The sequence below is a fragment of the Myotis yumanensis genome, unplaced genomic scaffold (genome assembly GCF_028538775.1).
Source record: "Myotis yumanensis isolate MYYU_CA2020_CCGP unplaced genomic scaffold, mMyoYum1.0.hap1 SCAF_18, whole genome shotgun sequence".
Classification (NCBI taxonomy): Eukaryota; Metazoa; Chordata; class Mammalia; order Chiroptera; family Vespertilionidae; genus Myotis; species Myotis yumanensis.
Window position 1 is genome coordinate 22,042,803 of NW_027223769.1, and position 18,895 is coordinate 22,061,697.

General features: G+C 38.4%; 1 non-coding gene across 1 annotated transcript; it reads left to right on the forward strand.

Moving 5' to 3' along the window:
* Nucleotides 1-6,390: 6,390 nt before the first annotated feature.
* Nucleotides 6,391-6,527, forward strand: LOC138997470 (small nucleolar RNA SNORA76). Its single transcript, XR_011468937.1, has one exon. It is a non-coding gene; the product is annotated as a small nucleolar RNA SNORA76 (small nucleolar RNA).
* The last annotated feature ends 12,368 nt before the right edge of the window (nt 6,528-18,895 follow it).

An 18,895-nucleotide genomic window follows, 5' to 3' on the forward strand; every position in this document is an offset into this window, starting at 1 on the left:
AAAACTCATGATACTTGCTCTTGGGACCCAGCCGGCATGGTGTGAGGAAACCTAAGCAGCATATAGCACCAACTGAAAGCCATCTTTTGTATTCAGCATTGCCAGTTTCTTCCCTGTAGGTGAGCATTTGGAGGCAAGCTTCAACACCTACCATCTCCTCAGGTGTCATGAGCAATATTGAAATCATTCTACATATTCAAAGATATGCCTTTCAGCCACTGTGCACAATGCTCATGGCATTGTTGAGTTTTCCAGGACATAAAATCCAAAGTCTGAAAGTCATTGCTACTTTGTTTCTTATTCACTATCATCAAAGCATAGCCTTTGTCCAACCACAGCCTTTAAAAGCCCCCAGATCAGGGGCAGTGACTCAGTGAAACAGCGAGTAGAAAAAAAAGATCTGGATCTAAAACAGCAGCAGTAGTAGCAGAAACAACGGAAGCACAGCCTTGTCATCAGCCCCTTGCCGCTCAATATTTATAAGATGAGATGGTAGGACTGCTTTCCTGGTCTCCATAATTATATTGTGTGGGAACTTTAGGAAAATTTTTCTTTTTAAGACAGACTTGATGTTCATGTGGTCATAATTTTACCTTTCCTTAAATATTACAATAGGGGAACAAGCATTCCTTGTGATATACTCCATAATACTGCCTTCTCTAGGCCAGATATTCAGTACCTTGGTTTTGACATGCATATATATATATATGTCTTGTTTATTGCAGGAATGGGTTGTAAAGATTAGTTTTGTGGTTGCACTTTAGAAATATGTGGTGATGCATATTGGTTCATAGATATTAGCCCTTTACACAATATGATCATTAAATACGTTTCTGTGATGTCAAAGGCTCATTTATTTTCTCTTCTGTGTCATATTGGAAATCTACCATCTGTTATAGAAGAATTGTGACTTTAACATTTCACCAGATTGGAGTATAGATTATGTCTCACCCTTTTATTATTAAATGTTTTCATTTTCTTCAAGTTAAAAAAAAAAGAAAACATGTTGATGAAACACATTGAGTATGCTAAAAGTGTCCATTTTTCTTTTTTAGCATAAATTTTAATCATGGACCTATATCCTAAGAAAGTAATCCAAAATTTTGGAAACAATTATATGTATAAATGTATTTAACAAAGTACTCTGCTGAATCTTTTAAATTTATCTACAATTTTCAACTTAGGATAATTCAATTTTTATGACACTTCCACTTTATGGACATGATATAATCATTAGAAATGATTGTTATAAAGACTATACAATATGAACAATGAATGTAATATGATTGCTAATTGCAAAATGAAGATTAAAAGAGACAATGCTGCAAAATTGTGCACAGGCAAAGAACCAAGCTACTAAATTTGTGTCCTGGAAAATTTACCGCCCTACACTTCAGTATTCATATCTATAAAATGAATGTAATAATACATATATCATATATTTTTCACTAGAACTGAATGAGAAAATAACTGAAGTACATACATTTGCTTCATCCTCAATAAATATTACTTATTAGTATTATTACTATATATTATGCAAATGGAATTTTAAAAGACAAACATACAGATATAATTGGTATTAGAAGGAAAGAGTCAAACTAATATATATGTATATATATGTTTTTTGCTGATGTCATTGGAATTATTTTCCTTTTCTGCATTTTCCAGTTTTTTCATAGTGTGGATCACTGTGTTACCTTCATACTCTGAAAAATTAATTATATTGAATAATGTGGCCTTTCTTTATAATTGAAAATTTTCTGCTTAGGACAAATCTGCTCAATATGGAACTATCAACCATATTTGGAATCTTCCTACAGAGTCCTTTCAAATGCCTAATTTGGGGAGGAATAAAGTTGTTTCCTATATTTTGCTTACACTTGAACTTTAGTGCCCTATCAAAGTGATTCTCTTCAATAAAATTCTCTTTTGCTAGAATACTTAAAGTTTCTAGAAAAAAAGATCAAACTTCATTTGGGAAAAACAATGCTATAACAGTCCAGAAAATAACAGAAGTCAATTACAGCACTGGGCCTTGGTCCTAAGTGAGGTTCTTAGCTCATTTTGGAGCCAAAGATTTGTAAGGCCACAGGACGAATCCCTGACACACATGTGACTGATGACATTGCCCTAGATCTAGTAAGTGTGACTTTATTCAAATATATCCCTGGACTGCTGACAATACCCAAATCCATACCATTCCAAATGAAAGCATGAAGAAGCAATTTTCAGGTGAACTGAAGAAGAAAATCATATGTTTGCACCAAGGGAGGTAGCAAATTTATGAAAACAATATGGGTGAAATGACAGGTTTGTGGGATGATTCTGGTACATTTGCATGTGAATGCTCACTCAGCAGGAACTGAGAGGACAAAGTGGGGAGAGACAAATAAAAAGTAAATTCTTACTTTTTGGTCATAAAGTAAAACTGCTATAAATAGTTAGAAATTTGGAATAGAGGTGTGTGTGTGTGTGTGTGTGTGTGTGTACACTATTTCCCCCCAGAAAGAAATTAAGGAAAAAAAATTATTTTGTTTTTATTTGACTTCAAAATTAACACTGAAGAAAGTGTTGCTAATCATGTATGATTACAGCTTTGAAAAAAGCATCTATAAAAGTCTTATGTGTTGACAATTCAATACCCAAGGAATTTCATCAAATGGATGAATTACTAGTAGTTTTTACAAAAGTAAAATAATAATAATAAAAGTAAATAAAGTAATAAAGGTAATAATAAACGTAAGATAATATATTCTAATGTATAGGCAGTTTGTCTCTGGATCCTTCTTATACATGGGTTTTCAAAAAACTAGGTTTAGAATAAAAATAAAGCTATCCTATCTACAAATTTTGTCAATGCTGTTTTCTTGTCCACTGCTACCATCTCTTCCTTCCTTAAAATGCCATTCCATAGATGTGCCACATATATTAAATCTTTTAATGGTACTGTAGCATTTCTTATGGTTGATTTTTTGCAACTGTGCTTCCATTTTACAGCAAGAACTTACTCTAGCTTTTCTACATGTACACTCCACTCAGCAAAGCTAAATTATAGGATAGTATTTGGATAATTTACAGTGAAAGAAGTACTTTCTAAGATCAAAACTCTGAAAGTTTTAAAAAATTTAAAACTAAATAGAAACAATAAAAATTCTTAATATCGCAAGAAATCAGAAACACCAATCAGAAAGGATATATGCACCCCTATGTTCACAGTAGCACAATTTACAATAGCTAAGATTTGGAAACAGCCTAAGTGCCCATCAGCAGATGAGTGGATTAAAGAACGGTGGTACATCTACACAAAGGAATACTTACGATGCTGCAAAAAAGAAGGAACTCTTACCATTTGCAACAGCATGGAGAGCATTATGCTAAGCGAAATAAGCCAGTTGGAGAAAGATAAATATCACGTGATCTCACTCATTTGTGGAATATAATGAACAACATAAACTGATGAACAAAAATAGAGCCAGAGTCATAGAAGCATTGATCAGACCGTCCAACCTAAGAGGGAGGCAGGGGAGGGGAGGGCGGGGTAAAAGATCAACCAAAGGACTTGTATGCATGCATATGAGCATAACCAATGGACATAAACAGTAGGGGGGTGAGGGCATGTGCTGGGGGGTGGGAGCAGTTAGGGAGAGGTCAATGGGGAGAAAAGAAGATTTATGTAATACTTTTAACAATAAAGAATTTAAATTAAAAAATAAATAAAATTCTTAATATCTAGCATAGTGTCTGGCACATAGTAGCTATTGAATAATTATTTGTTAAATGCCAATAATTGTCAAGAGATTTTTGGATAAGTTACATCTCTGCTGCAGAGGGCTCCTGTCTGTCAAATAAATTGGCTTTCCTAAATTATTTTAATATCCCATTAAGGTACAAAATCTTCATTTAATAGATCATATCATTTCTATGTCAATATATTATGCTATAATTTGTGAGAGATTTTCTGGGACTTTCAATTTTGAAAAAAATCCATCCCATGATTTATAGAAGTAGTGATGAGATGTTTTAATTCTTTGAATATTTAATTTAGAAAATATAACTGTTGTATGTATGCCTCCTATTGGCAAGGTATATAATTTCACTGACAAAGCATCCATTTCATGCCTACAAACTTGGAAAACAATTCTTACAACCGCCACTAAAAGGAGACCTATGAATTACTATTTCAGAATTGAGTCTGGTTTTAATAAGGTATACAATCACAGTAAGTGAGTAGAAAACTTAAAATCTATTTGTCTACATGAAAATGTTAAGAGAAAGGGATATTTCCTAGAAGAAAAATATTTCTCTGAAAACAGATAAGATAGGTTTTATTAAAAATTATGGTAATAAAAAAAAATTATGGTAATAAATATGGTGGAGCTTAGGGTTATATGTGAGAATCTATGAGAGGAAAGCAAAATGTGTGAACTGTAACTGATTTTTTCCAATTGGAAATAAGTTGTAACTGTAATGAAAGAAATACATGTACTTTGCTTTTAAAATAAATTAAAAAATCAAAGAAAAACATACAAATGAAAGTAAAAATTACACATAAAATGAATAATCCCACCACCACAGATAACCATTGCTAACATTTTGTTTATATTCTTCCAATCATTTTTCCCATAAGTACCTACATATACTTTACATGATTGAATTCACAATATTTTACAATCTGCTTTCACTTTAAAATATAGCATTATGCTTTATACATATACTAGAGACCCAGTGCACAAAAATTTATGCACTGGGCAGGGCGGGGGTGGAATCCCTCAGCTCGGCCTGCCCCCTCTCACTGTCCAGGAGCCCTCAGGGGATGTCCTACTGTTGGCTTAGGCTCACTCCCCACGGGGAGCAGGCCTATGCCATAGTCTGGCCTCCCTCTGCAGGAGGCAACAGGGCCGATCAGGGGAAGGCACTGCCTCCATCACCCTGCTGCTGCTGCCGCTGCAGGCTGCCACAGCTGCCGGCCCTCCTTGGCCCTCGCAGCTGCTGTGGCTTTGTCCAGAAGGATGTCTGGAAGGATGTCCAGAAGACGTCCGGTCTATCCAGTCTAATTAGCATATTACCCTTTTATTAATATAGATCATAATCTATGTCATAATATCATCAGCTTCTATTGGTGAATGCTTAAATTCTCTCCAACTTTTCACTACTAAAATATATTATAATGAAATATCTAGAAAATACATGTTTTCATAATTGTTATAAATTCCCAGTTAAGATTCTGAAAAATAAAAGACATTACTGCTCTAAGGATGATATTGCTGAAATTTCCTGTAGAAAAAAACTATAATAATAAAAGCATAATATGCTAATTAGACTGGATGTCCTTCGGAACGAAGCCATGGCTGCGAGGGCCAAGCCCCTTGCACAAATTTCGTGCATCAGGCCTCTAGTAAATAAATAAAAAACTTGTATCTGGGTGAAACTGAAAACTACAGAGCAAAGAACACATGAAATTTAAAAAGCCATGAAAGCTTTCTTATACATATAACCACCCCCAGCCACTTCCAAACTGATCAAAATAAAACATCCTGTACTCTATCTGTGAACCTCATCAAAGAAAATGCCCTCACATGAAATCATTGATACCATCAGGTAGAGAAAATATACAATGGAATTAAGTGTAGAAAACCTTTAGGTGTCTGACCTAACATCTTTTACTGCATCTTTCTTCTGAGGTCTTCAGAAGAATAAAAACTTCCTAAACAATGACAGCTCAAAACACCTCTCTGAATTGTCTATGAAGTGACAACTCTACCCATCATTTGGAAACAAAAGAGAGTTGGACACAAAAGCTTTGACAGCAGTAACGGGACATAAATTGAAGCATATTCTACAAGGAGGGCTTCTCAGGTGTATTCCAGCGATTTTGAAGAAACAATGCTGCAATTGTTCTTGTGCCCAGAAATAATCTTATTGAAGGTGAAGTTTTCCTGTGTCAGACAGCTCTTCACAAAAATGAAACATTTTTCCCTTCAAGTACCTCCAAAGCAAGATAGTAAGATTTAAGCTGGGCTGCCAGAGTGACTACAATAGACCTCAAAGAGAAAGCATCTATTACAGTTTTCTTTCAGCCAAATTCTTTATAATCCCAAACATGTTGTAAAGAATTTTTCTTAGACTCTTGCACACAATTTCAGCAATAACTAAACTTCCACTTTGCCAAACATGCTTGGACAGGTATATCAAAACTATGCAGAAAATAACCAGGCGGCTGGGAATAGTCTGACCGCCTGCCAGCCTTTCAGTACTTTTTTTTAAATTGTAAGTTTCATCCTCTTGTTACTTCACATGTTAGTATCATATTAGTCAGTGAAAAAAGTTCTTGTTATTCTCTCTCTCTCTTTTTTTTTTTCTTATGGGACACACACCAAAAAAAGGTTTCAGGACCTGCCTTTCAGCCCCCATTGCACCTGCCTGTGGTGCCCAGGGGGTTCAGGCTGCAGCACCAGAGCATATGCCTGCACATTACTGGGGCCAACTGCTCCCACAGCAGGCAGTCCTTTTAACTCTGAGCAACAAGCTGGCACTGCTCTGGGATGGGTGGGTGACTGGGGTTTGTAACTACCTAGTCCTTAAACTATGCCCTTGGGCAGCGATTTTCAACCTTTTTCATCTCATGGCACACATAAACTAATTACAAAAATTCTGTGGCACATCAAAAAATAAAAAACAAAATTAAATTTTAAAAGGTTTCCATGAAATATAGACACCCATAAAAAGGAATTACAACCATATACAACCAGATTGATGTCTGGCTTATTTTGCCATCTTTTACTTGAACTAAAAAAAAATGTTTTTAAAATCTTTGGTGGGGTCGAGAAACATTCTTGCCTTTGTAGAGCAAAATTGATCTGATTATAATATTCTCAGAAAAATAGAAATGGCTCCATTTCAAGTCCATTAAATAAACTTACTTCCAAAAACACTGATTATGGACTGATTTTTCCATTAGCCAATTATCTATATACTAGAGGCCCGGCGCACAAAATCGTGCGCGGTTACAGTCCCTAGGCCTAGCCTGTGATCAGGGCCATTTTCCCCGGCAGCCGGCCCTGCCCCCTGCCGCCACCCACCCCGGTTCCTTGTTTGCCATCCAGCGATGGGAGCTTGACGGCCAGGGGAGGGTCCGAGAGGTCGGCCGTTCCCACCCGCTCGCCGGCCCTACCCCCGCCGCAGGTCACCCTCTGTGTGTGGGATGACCAGCAGGGTGGGGGTCTTGGCCTGGCGCCACCTGCATCCTCTGCCACCCACCCTGGGTCCCTGTTCACCATTGGTGGCAATCGGAGCCTGTGGGCTGGGGGGAGGGACCAAGAGGTCGGCCTGTTCCGCCCGCTCACCAGTCCCGCCCTGCGCTGCCACCCACCCCGGTTCCCCATTCCCCATCCAGTGATGGGAGCCTGATGGCCAGGGGAGGGACTGAGAGGTTGGCTGTTCCCAACCGCTCGCCAGCCCCACCCCTGCTGCAGGTCGCCCTCTGTGTGTGGGGCGACCAGCAAGGCGGGGGCCTTGGCCTGGCACCACCCGCATCCCCCACCACTCACCCCAGGTCCCCGTTTGCCATCAGTGATCGGAGCCTGCTGGCTGGGGAAAGGGACCAAGAGATGGTCAGTGCACCTCATAGTGAATAGTCAAGCAGTCATTCTGGTCGTTCTGCTGTTATGGTCGCTGGGTTTTTATTATATAGGATATTCCGTTCTGGTTGTTCTGCTATTATGGTCGCTGGGTTTTTATTATATAGGATATTCCGTTCTGGTTGTTCTGCTATTATGGTCGCTGGGTTTTTATTATCCTATATAATAAAAGGGTAATATGCAAATTGACCAAACGGTGGAACGACCAGTCGCTATGATGCGCACTGACCACCAGGGGGCAGACGCTCAATGCAGGAGCTGCCCCTTCATGGTCAGTGCACTTCCACAGGGGGAGCACCGCTCAGCCACAAGTCGGGCTGACAGCTGGTGAGCACAATGGCCTGCCTCTGGCCTGCCACTATGGCAGTGCTAAGGATGTCTGACTGGGCCTAAGCTGTCAGTCGGACATCCCTCAAGGACTCCCAGAGTGGGAAAGGGCACGGGCTGGGCTGAGAGAGACCCTCCTACCCTTCCCATCCCATGTGCAAATGTCGTGCACCAGGCCTCTAGTATAGGATATAAAAGGCTAAGTGTCTGTCCAACCAGTAGCTATGATGCTCACTGACCACCAGGGGGCAGACACTCAATGCAGGAGCTGCCACCATGTGCACTGGCCATTTAAAAATAAACAGCACCACAGACCTGGCACCAACAAACCAACAGTCAGCTTCCCCCAAGTGGGACACAGGCCCCGCCAACACCCCAGACACCCCAGCAAATTGCAGCCAACACTGCCAAGACCCCATGGCGCAAAATTCGGCCCACAGTCCAGCCCAGCCCGGAAACAGTGGCTGTGGGCACTGGGTAATGATGTCACATAGCAACACCTGGATTTATCTCCCTAGCAACTAGCCTCCTTGGAGTTTCTTCAGCCCAGGAACCTGACTTGCTTTATAGCCAGGTGCAAACATTTTACAGTTTAACCAAATGTTTGTGAACCATTTTCACATGCCACATCTCCTTTGATCCTCACAGAAGTCCTGGAGTAGGTAGATAGGAGACTCAGTAGAATCCTATTTTCTTTTCATTAGCCAGAAAATGGAGATTTAGAAAGTTTCGAAACTTGACCCAATTGAAAAGAAGAAATGGTGGAACTTGAAAATGACTTCAGGTTTTCTCACTGCACAGAATATAGTCAAACACTGCTACAGTTAAATATTTTACCCTTTGTTCTCCCTGCATGATCTACAATAATAATCTGCTTCATGTTGATATTTACTGCATGTTGCTGACAATTACCTGAAAGAGAAGTTGGGGTGCTTCAATGGGCTGGAAACAGTTTAGCTAAACCAGAAAGCAGGACTAATTAAGCAAGTTTATTCTATAGCTATAAAAGGCTAAGCTGACTCACACATGCGCGATACATATAAAGCTCTCACTGGGGCCAATCACATGCGTGTGTTTCGATCTGTCATTGTCGATCATGAATTTGGTTGACACTTCTATTATAGAGAAAGGGTGAATAGCAAAATTAAAGTATTTCTTCTAATTAATTTCCTTTCAATGTGCATGAATCCGTGCACCAGGACACTACTATCAAATAAAAGACCTGCAAGGAAATGAAATTAGTTCTTCAGTTAAACCTCTTTCTCAAGAATGTTTTTGCCTGGCTGGTGTGGCTCAGTTGGTTGAGCATTGTCCCATGCACCAAAAGGTCACTGGTTTGATTCCTGGTCAGGGCACATGCCCAAGCTGTAAGCTCAATTCCCAGTAGGGGGCATGCAGGAGGCAGCTGATGGATGTCTCTTTCTCATAGATGTTTCAATCTCTCCCTCTTCCTTCCTCTCCCTCTAAAATCAACTTTTAAAACACATATTTTTTTAAAAAAAGAGTGTTTCCATTTCACTAAGTCATCTAAAATTTGTACAAGATACTCTGGTTTCTCCTCAGATTGCATAAATCTTTTGCCTTTTTAAAATTTGTACAAGATATTCTGGAAAAAATAATACTTAGCAAATTTATAGTCACCTCCATCATGAGAATCTTCAAGTAACTTATTTGCATGTTAGTTTTTATCATTACTAATTACTTCATCCTATTCAGCAATGTATTTGTTTCCTATTGCTACCATAACCAATTACCACAAAATTAGTGGTTTAAAACAACACAAATTTTATTATCTTATAGCAGCAATTTTCAACGTTTTTCCTCTCATGGCATACATAAACTAATTACTAAAATTATGCAGCATACCAAAAAATATATTTTTTTGCCTGACAAAAATATAGGTATAATTTTGATTCATTCAGACCAGACAGCTATTGTTATGTTGACTGTTGTCATTTTTTTATTTGACAATCTAAGGGAAAAGAGGTCAGTGCTCCTGACTCAATACACATATGTTTTTTTAAATTCTTGTGGCACACTGTTTGAAAATCGCTCTCTGATGGTTCTAGAGGTCATACATTTAAAAAGAATTTCACAGGACTAAAATCAAGGTGTCCACACCAGAAAGGGCTGCATTCCTTTCTGGAAAATCTAGTGGAGAATTCATTTCCTTGACTTTTTCAGCTTAAAACAAGCATGTCAAACTCAAAGGCTAAGACGGGCCAAATAAATGAGGCATGTAGCCCGCAGGCCATGAGTTTGATATGCTTGACGCTGCCTGCATTCCTTGGCTGGTGGTCCACTTCCTCCATCTTCAAAGCCAGCAACATCCAGCTGAGGTAGGCATGGGGGCTTTGATAGATACAGCCTGCACATAACACAGTGAGAACAGAACTCGCAGGAGAACTTTGTAAGGTCTATTTTAGTCTCCACTCACCTCCACACGCTCCCATACACATGGAGCTTTGGAACAACCTTTGCCCAACATTGCTACCAGGCAATCCAGAGTTATCAGAGCTCAAATATGAGAGAAGAACTCAAATCCTACAGGGTTGAGGCACTGATGAAAACATGTGGGGTATTGTGTTGCCAACTCTCACTGATTCTTCCACGCTCTAGTCCAAAAACACTAAACTCCAAACCTAAGGGACTCCTACTCCTTAACTTAAGGGTTCACGAGGGGCAGAGAGCATTTAAGAGTTAGAGAACAACAGTTCTACGGTACCTGCAGCTCTCCACCAGGAAGCTCATCTTTTCCCTTCGTCCAAACATCCTAGAAGTCACAGGTCAGTACCTGCCGCTGGCCCTTCCTACCAGACAGGGTAACTAGTAACTGAGGAGAATATAGCAGCTCACAGGCCATAAAACTGAAAAAAGAAAAGCAACATAAATGCAATAAGAAACAAAAACTAAGTATATATTCTCTATATTATCAAAACAAATGGGCCAAGAATTTAAAATAAATACAATAAATATCCTCAAAGACAAGATGGAGAATGTTAGTAACATGAAAGAGGAACAAAAATACAAAGTCCCGAATTAAGGTCAAATGGAGTTAAGCTATTATAAAATAATTGCATTCTTTTGGAAATAAAAAAGTACTAATTTCAAGTAAACTTTAACAAATCAAGGATAAATACTGCAATCAACTGAACACATACTAAAAAAGAGAAAGGAATAGGAATAACAAAAATACTTGATAAATCCAAAGTTATGCAAGCAAGCAGAGAAAAAGAAACAAAGAAAGAGAAAGGGAAAATAAAGATAAAGCAAGATTATAGACTTGGTAATAATTACAGTAATAACTAACTAAATTAAATGTTAATGAAATAAACATTCTATAAAAGAAAAAGATTTTCAGATTGGGTAGATATAACAAAACCTACTATATGCTGTCGACAAGGTATGTTTTCTTTTTAAGATTTTTTTACTGAATTTTTTTAAGAGAGCGAGAAAGGGAGAGAGTGATAAACTTCAATATGAGAGCAAAACTGATTCAGCTGCCTCCTGCACACCTCCTACCAGGAATTGAGCCTGCAACTGGGGCATGTGCCCTGACCAGGAATGGAACTGGCAACCTTTTGATGCATGGGATAACACCCAACCAACTCAGCCACACTGGCTAGGGCAACAAGGTATGTTTTAAAGGACCAAAAACTGTCTAAGATAAAGAAATGAGGAAAGATATATCATAAGAACATGAACTAAAATAATGCTGGTGTGAATATATTAATATCAGACAAAGAAGAATTTTAAGCAAGAAATATCACTTAAATAAATAAAGATATCTCTTAAGGACAGAAATGTCATAATAGAGTTTAACTGAACTTAATCATAGTAAGTTTATTTTTTATACATTGCTAATTTCTAATATTTTCTTTATAACTTGTAATACATATCAAAGCCATATGAGAAATTAGGCTGTTGAATGGGGTTTTTCTTCATATTTTTATTTCTTTACGTTTTCTTTTTGTTGACTAGTCAAGCAAGCTTCATAATCCTATATAATAAAAGGCTAGCGACCATAACAGGGTAACAACCAGAACAACAAATCCACCAGCCACTATGAGGTGCATTGACCACCTCTCGGTCCCTCCCCTGAGCCCACAGGCTCTGAATGCCGGATGGCGAACAGGGAACCACAGGGAACTGGGGTGGGTGGCAGCAGGGTGGGGCTGGGGACTGGTGAGCCGGCAGAATGGCTGACCTCTTGGTCCCTTCTCCTGGCCCGCAGGCTCCAATCATGGCCAATGGGGAACCACAGGGAACTGTGGAGGGTGGCGGCAGGGCAGGACTGAGGACTGGCAAGTGAGCAGAAGATGGCCCTGACTGCAGGCTAGGCCTAGGGACCTACCCGTGTACAATTTCGTGCACTGGACCTCTAGTGCTCTATAAACAGGAGGGCTTGTAGGAACCATCTCTATAGTACTAAAAAGCATCAATATAATTAAAGCTAACATTACGCTCCTTTGGTGTGCTTGGCATGGCAATGAATGTTACATGTATTATCTCATATACTGAGGGAAATTCTGCTGTTCAGACCTGGAAAGTGAAACTGAGTTGAGCTTCACACTCTATTCCTGACTAATTGTTGCTTCATTATTAATCTATGATTCTAAAGGTGCTACAACAGGCATTCCTTTCTTATTCTCCTTAGAAATGTGCAGGTGTTATAGCTATGCGTTAGGCCATTTATAGCAATGAAATGTCAGCAAAACAGTAAAATGTGATGGTTCTAATAATAATGATAAACATAAATATTTTTCTGAGTTATCAATAAGCAGAATTATCAAGATACTAGGAAATTGCCCGGCCAATGTGGTTCAGTGGTTGAGCATCAACCTATGAACTAGGAGGTCATGGTTCAATTCCCAATCAGGACATATGCCTGGCTTGTGAACTCGATCCCCAGTGGGGGGCCTGCAGGAGGCAGCCAATCAATGGCTCTCTCTCATCATTGATGTTTCCATCTCTCCCTCTCCCTTCCTCTCTGACATCAATAAAAATATATTTTAAAATAAGTTAATTAAATTTTTTAAAAAGATAGTAGGAAATCTCATTGCCTTCATTAATAATCTTGAAAGGAAAAAAGAGAACTACTTATCTGACCTGAAGGATTATTTCAAAGGATTTTACAATATTAACTACAAAAATTTTAAAGATTAAAAAATGTCAAAATCTTTCTTTTGAAAACTATACATTAAACCAGTAGTTCTTAATTGCACGCTCTCCAGAATCCCTGGGTAGGCTTGTGAAAACAAATTTCTGGGTCCCTCAAAGGAGTTTTTGAATCAGCAAGTCTGAAGTCAGGCATAATAATTTGCATTTCTTACGAATTTCCAGGAAATGATGATGATGCTGGTCCCAGGACCAAACTTTGAAAGAGCCACCACTTTACACAAATGAATGGACCCTCCTAGGAATTATCTAATCTCCAGTATCTGAGTAATTCTTTGTTTTTTCCTACTCTAACACAATGAGTTTGTTTAACGTGAATGAGATTTCTTCCACATGAAAAGTTAACAAACACTTAATTGGATATTTTCCATAAAATGATTCTTGGGACTGATCCAGTTCCCAGAGACCCTCCATGCATCTCAAAATCATGCCTGCTCAGGGACCTGCGGTGTTTAAATACAATGGTGCTCCACAATCCTCCTTCAAAGTTCTAGAGAGTCCCAGAAGGTGAACTTTATTGTGGTGTTTGCTCTTTCAAATCTGTTCACATCACTGCATTTTATATAACTCCTTATTCCCATGAGCAGTGAGTCCCATTAAAGCAAAAAAACACTGCAATTGTAACTACCCAAAGAAACCAAGAGTATCCATGAGACACTAATACTTACTTGTATTCTGCTTTTTTATCTGATGTGTAGTGTGTCTAACTTACAACAGGGAATGGATGTAAACAAAAATCTTACTAAGAGCAACAATAAGTTGGAAAGAAAACCAAGTGGGACATTAAGACACAGTATCTTGAGTTAGGATGGCATTCAGCGCAGCAGAACAGAAAGAGATGAGTCCCTCTAGAGATGTGTCTGGTAGGACATGTGCTATACAAACAAAGTGTGCAGGAGAACAGGTCAGAGGGAACAATCAGCAAGTCTCCCAGATCACTAGGGGAAAATAAGTACTGACCAGGATGGATTAAATATGTTTTAAAGATCTGCTGTACAACATTTCAACATAAGTACTTAAATATGCTTCTCTAACCAACACAATTATTTTAAAGTAATCACTATACTTTAAAAATCAATTTCTTAATATCATGAAAATTTGTTTCCTTGATTTGAATAAATATTCCTTGATGTCTACATATTGCATTAAGTTGTATGTCTTTTAAATCTCATCTATTTTATAACATTGCTCCTCATTTTATTTATTCCATTGACATGTACTATCAAATGTTTCACTCTCTGCATTTGACTGATTACTTCCTCATGGTTAACTTACTATGTTAACTTTCCTCTCTCTCCTGTGTTTACTATAAACTGACAGGTAGATCTTGGAGGACTTAAGATAATCAAGCTCAATTATTTTTTACAAATATACTTCACTTGTGGTGTTTTGTACTACACATCATTGAGACCCTATGATATCGGGTTGTCCCATATTTAATGATATTAAGATTTATCAGAGGATTCAGATGATGTTAACCTGATCCTCATTATAAAATTACCAATCATGCTTTCCCTTAACAATTTTAAGATTCATTGTGATTGTAGCCTAGATCTACTATTTCATCCAGAGTTGCAAAATGTGACTTTAGAATTCTATTGGTCTTTCATGCATGTACTTATTAGCAGAATTCTTACAAAGAAAAACTTTCCTTCCCCCAACAAGTTATGATGTTCTATTTTAAGATTATTTTTATTCTTCTAATTTGAAGAATATTTTCCTGTTTACAGGAGTCAGAAATAATCTTCTTGTCCTATTTTTGGATTTGTAGCCATGATCTACTTGAGTGCCTGGGGAATGAATGTTAAATAATGTCAATAATGAGCCAGATCATCCAAAGCATAAATTATCCTCAGGCTTACATCCCTTTCTTTAGAAGCTTCATTAATTGCTCTAGGAGCATTAACTTTTAAAGGCCATTGGGGTCCCATTAAGTTACAGTTATCGTACGTTTCCATCTGAGTTGCTTATCCCCAGGGAGTAGTTTGTGTGCTAAGAGAACTTGGGGTGACAAAAGAGAGAAAGCATCACTTTTAGTTGCAAGTTAAATCAGAAAGCATAAGTTTTGCAAGAATAATCATAGAAACCCATTTATTTAAAGCACCATAAAATTTGACTGAAGTACTCTTACTAGGCGAGCTGCACTCTTTTTAAAACTCTAGCCATTTTTTGCAGCCTGATGAAGCACAATGCTTGTGAGGCCCAGGTTTGTTCCCAATGGATGGGCTAGTTGATATTATGAGGAACATAGGAAACAACTCTGGAAATTCTGCAACTTGACTCTGATGACTGTTTTGAAAAATGCATGTCATTAAACTTGGAAGAATGGAGAAAGATGGTGTGTATTTCAGTAAAATAACTGCTTTCAAAATAGCTGGCTTTTAGATAAAAGAACACTTTTATTTTTTTAATATATTTTTTTTTATTTCAGGAAAGAAAAGAGAGGGAGAGAGAGAGAAAAACTTCAATGATGAGAGGGAATCATTGAGTGGCTGCCTCCTGCATGCCCCCTACCAGGGATCGAGCCCACAACCCAGACATGCGCCCTTGACCGGGAATCAAACCTGGGACCCTTCCATCACCAGGCCCATGCTCTATCCACTGAGCCAAACCAGCTAGGGTAAGAAATGAACACTTCTAAACAACAACAACAGAGATATGAAGGCATGAGAGTAAGTAAAATACATTCAGTTTCACAGAATATACCTTTAGCTCCCACAAAGCTACACCTCTGGTGGGTTAATGATATTTCTTTTCAATGAAGGTCTATATACACCTTCCTTCTCTAAAAAAATATCCTCTTTATAAACTCACAGTATTTTTAACATCATACCATCTCAAAAGCAATTATTTCTTCTTCTTTTTATTCATTAATCAGGCTCCTCAAAAGAATAATTAAGGTGCTTAAAAGAAAAACAGCGAGAGGGGAGAAACAGAAAAAGTCAGAGAAAAAGAACATGAGCAGGTGCAATAGAAAAACAGAATCAGAGCAAAACAGGAGAGTCAGAGAAACAAAAGGAATTGCTTTAAGGAATGAATGATATTTTTTCCCCATCAAAAGGCAAGGAGAAAGGGTGACTAAGCAGAATGGGAAAGTTGTAGTATCTGGGCCTGCACAGCATCAGAGGAACAGAAACCGTTGGCTCTGCAGACCCTGCAAGGTTGTACAGACAGAGGTTCCAGATATGGCACCTCAAAGCAATTGGACTCTAGTATTTTCTCTCCCATCCAGGATAGTCTAGTGCTTACTTTTCTCACCTCACAATAGTCTTGAGATATATTCTCAGGAGAAAATACACCTAAGAGGTTCCGTAGGATGTTGTGTTCATTCTAAAGTAAAAATATAGTGGTTTTCTGCTGTCTTTCTGATCCTAAGCAAAAGCAAATGATACTCCTTGGCGATGTGATAAATGGAAGGAGGGGGTATACTGTACCTATTTAATCATCATTCTGCTAGTTGATTGTTTCCATATTCTTCTAGGATTTCATTTGTTTGATCATGTGGGAGTAAAATGTATAACTCTATCACACTCTTTTTTTTAAAAAATATATGTATTACTAGAGGCCCAATGGACAAAATTCATGCAAGAGTAGGCCTCCTTCCCCTGGCTGCTGGCACTGGCTTCCCTCTGGCACTAAGGACCCAGGCTTCCCTTGCAGCCCCAGCTTCATCTGGAAGGCCGTCCAGAAGGACATCTGGTCTAATTAGCATATTACACTTTTATGATTATAGACTGATTTCAGAAAGGAAGGGAGAGAGAGAGAGCGATAGAAACATCAATGAGAGAATCACTGACTAGCTGCCTCCTGCACGCCCCCGCATTGGGGATCAAGCCCACAACCCAGACATGTGTCCTGATGGAAAATCGAACCGTGACTTCCTGGTTCATATGTCAATGTGCAACCACTGAGTCACACCGGCCGGGCTATCACCCTTTTTTAATGAAGAATCCAAAACCACAGTTCTCCTGCATTAACCATTTTATTTTCTCCATTATCACTTTGGTCCTTCTATTTAAGGGAGACTTTTCTAGGGTTGCATAAAGCTTTTCAAGAGTTGTGTTGTGCGATGCAAATAAAAATAAATTGCAAAATCCAAATAGCAATGAAATATATTTATTATTAAACAACTACCAATGTGTCAAAATTTCCACTGAGAAAGAAAATGTTCCATAACTCAGTGACTAGGAATTTCAAAGGGATTCCCAGGCAGACAGGGTTTGTCCTCATGCAATGTCAGTTTTATATACCAGGAATTACAAAGCCAAACTGTTTCCTATTAGCATGTAATTAGGCTACCCATCTTCAGTTTACATTATGCAAACACATGTCAAATGGAGTGAGAGCAGGTTTTACAGAGGTATATAGGACTCTGAAGAGAGGAAAATCAAGATATTAAACCAATATTTGCAAAATGTCACTGTTAGTAGAAAATCCTGGGAATTTCAGCTCAACTATTAAGACATGTGCCAATAGATTATTTGCAAACATCAAAAATCTGGTTATTATGGGCTTCAGCAAGACAAAGGGGGAAAGTTGGCTATGGCATCAGGATACAGCCACTGCTATCATCTGGTTGTCTGTGTCCTGCAAAATTCATATATTGAAATCCTGCCCAGGCAGCATGGCTCAATGGTTGAGCATCTACCTATGAACCAGGAGGTCACGGTTTGACCCCCAGCAGGTGGCGTGCAGGAGGCAGTGAGCAATGATTGTGTGGGGCATGAGGGAGCAGTCAACTGATGATTCTCTCTCATCACTGATGTTTCTATCTCTCTTCCTCTCTGAAATCAATAAAAAAAAACTTTTTTTAAAGAAGTTATGACCTTGTACTGGAAACAATAAATTTTTTCTGATAAACTAATTGAAATACTTCTATTGATTTATATCCTTCTAATGGGTGAGATTTTTATTTTGAGTCTAAGAAAAAATGAAGTTTACACTGCGCAACACAATAATGTTAATTAAAATGACGATTATTTGGTTATTCTGAGTTAAAACAAACTGGAGTTGACACTGCACAACACAATAATGTTAATTAAAATGACAATTATTACCAATCTTACATGCGGACTCCCTTCTGAATATGAGTTGTTTTGTTTGTGTTTATTTGGTTGTGCTTTCTTTTTAGGAAGTGGAGAGTTAACTGGAAATAGAAAAACTTTTTGTTTCTCTGCATTTGTTATTGAAATTGAACTTTTAAAGACAAATGAGTAACTTATTTTAGAGATCTTTTCCAGTTGAACACAGACAACTTCTTGAAACCATATTTCTCTGGACAGCCCTCTCTCTCCCTCTCACCACCCAACCTGATCCATGGAACAGGAGTGGGCCTAACTTTCAAAACACAGCCTCATAAAGCAATGGCTAATCCCCAACTTTCCGTTTCTGCGATGATCATGACAACCTCTTCAGACTGCAGAGTGTGTGTCTGTGTGGGAGTGAACTCCATTGTGTTCTTTTATCCATTGAAAAACCTAAACTTCTCTTTTTGAATAATTCTAGGTTATTGTCACCTTGTCTTCTTATCTTCACTGACTGTAAGCAATTCCCCCTCCATCTATGTGGTTATCTTGACCGTATTTATGGAGTGACAAGGTGTTTCCCCTGAGCTTCCTTCTTTGTACCTGATGATTGCCTTGCTGGAGGGAGGCAGATGGAAAGGAATCTGTGCATTCTTCACCCTTTAAAAAGTAAAGCAACTCAAATTTAAGATGTCACACTGTTTTATTGGAAAGTATAAAAAGAACTGT